The sequence below is a fragment of the Arachis ipaensis genome, chromosome B9, assembly GCF_059453495.1.
Source record: "Arachis ipaensis isolate K30076 ecotype BB chromosome B9, ASM5945349v1, whole genome shotgun sequence".
In the NCBI taxonomy this organism is placed as follows: Eukaryota; Viridiplantae; Streptophyta; class Magnoliopsida; order Fabales; family Fabaceae; genus Arachis; species Arachis ipaensis.
This window is the reverse complement of record NC_142444.1, coordinates 88,500,409-88,502,188: the sequence shown is the minus strand read 5'-3', so window position 1 is coordinate 88,502,188 and position 1,780 is coordinate 88,500,409. Positions and strand designations below refer to the sequence as shown.

The 1,780-nt window shown below is 43.7% G+C and overlaps 1 non-coding gene across 1 annotated transcript; it reads left to right on the top strand.

The window, feature by feature from the left end:
• Positions 1 to 1,185: 1,185 nt before the first annotated feature.
• On the top strand, positions 1,186 to 1,292 carry LOC148545370 (small nucleolar RNA R71). The gene has a single exon (XR_015901935.1). It is a non-coding gene; the product is annotated as a small nucleolar RNA R71 (small nucleolar RNA).
• The last annotated feature ends 488 nt before the right edge of the window (positions 1,293 to 1,780 follow it).

Below are 1,780 nucleotides of genomic sequence, written 5' to 3'. Positions count from 1 at the left end.
TGGCCTCCTTTGAGTGAGCTTTTCCTAGGGAGCAGTTCCTTCATGTATTTGATGTATGCAGGCATTTGTTAGATGGTCTTGATGAATGGTATGTTGACATTCAGAGATGCAAACAAGTCAAGAAATCATGAGTATATTCTCTTCTCAACAGCACCCTTGAGTAGTTGGGGAAAGGGTGCATAAAGTCTCAGCAGCTCCTGTTGTGAGATTTCTGGTTCTTGGTGATCTTTTTCCTCCTTCTCTGTTGAGGTGTCTCCAGGTTGTTCTGCCGACTTGTTTGGCTTGTCCTCAGTCTCCTTATCACTTATAGTGACCATCTTGCAATCTTCCCATCTTACTTTCTTTGTTTCATCTCTCGGATTCTTCTCTGTGTCACTTGGGAATCCATCTGTAGGTTTGGGAATCTGCTAAGAGAGATACCCCACTTGGGATTCCAACCTCTTGATTGTGTCTCCCTGGTTCTTGAAATTGGCTCGCACTTCCTCCTTGAATGCCTTGTTGTCTTGAATCTCTTTGCCTATGCCTTCAAGTAGATTCTCAATCCTTGAGAGTCTGTCATCAAATGATGGTAGATTGGGATTAGAGGTGGAAGGATGGGGAGGGTTATTTTGGCCTTGGTAAAGGTGTTGAGAGGGTTGGTTATGTGGGTGCTGATATGGTCTAGATGTGAAATGTTGGTAGGCTGCATTGTTGTTGGGATTTGAACGTCTTTGATCTATGCCTTGGTCTTGTTGATTTTCCCACCCAAAGTTTGGGTGATTCCTCCATCCAGGGTTATAGGTCTTAGAGTATGGATCATGGTTTTGTCTAGGTGAATTCCCAATGTAGTTGGCTTGCTCCTGACTACCTTCTGCTTCTTCATTCACTCCTTCTTGGGTTGTTGATGAAGTGGTGATTGCTGCTACTTGGTTTCTCTCCATTTTCTTGGTTAGGTCAGCCAGCTGCTTGGCAATGAGCTTGTTCTGAGCCAACAGAACGTCTACATTGTTTAGCTCCATCACTCCTCTCGTGTTGCCTCTTTCAGAAGCATAGAAATAGTCATTCTCTGCTACTGTTTCAATGACATCTATGGCTTCCTCAATAGTCTTCTTCTTGTTCAAAGATCCTCCTGATGAATGGTCTACAGCCTTCTTTGATTCATATGACAGGCCTTCATAGAAAATGTGCAGCTGCACCCATTCATTGAACATATCTGGTGGGCACTTCCTTGTTAGGTCTTTAAACCTCTCCCATGCTTCATACAGAGTCTCACCATCTTGTTGCCTGAAAGTTTGGACCTCATCTCTCAGCCTACTGATTTGTTAAGGGGGGTAAAATCTTGCTAAGAATTTGTTCACCACATCTTCCCAAGTTGTCAAGCTCTCCTTTGGGAAAGACTCCAGCCACTTGGTTGCCTTATCCTTGAGTGAGAATGGAAATAAGAGCAGTCTATAGGCATCAGGATGAATACCATTAGACTTCACTGTCTCACATATTCTCAGGAAGGTGGTTACATATTGATTGGGGTCTTCTTGGACACCTCCTCCGAACGAACAGTTGTTCTGAACAAGGGTGATGAGCTGTGGCTTTAGTTCAAAATTGTTGGCATGGATGGTTGGCTTTTGAATGCTACTTCCGCAGTTTTCTGGGTTTGGATTGATATAAGAGCCTAAAATTCTTCTATCCTCCCCAGCATGATTTGCTCGACCTCCTCCGCCATGGTTGTGAGTCTCTTCTTCATGATGGTTTTCCATGTTTTCTTCCATGTTTGGTTCAAAGTATTCCTTCTCTTCTTCAGCAC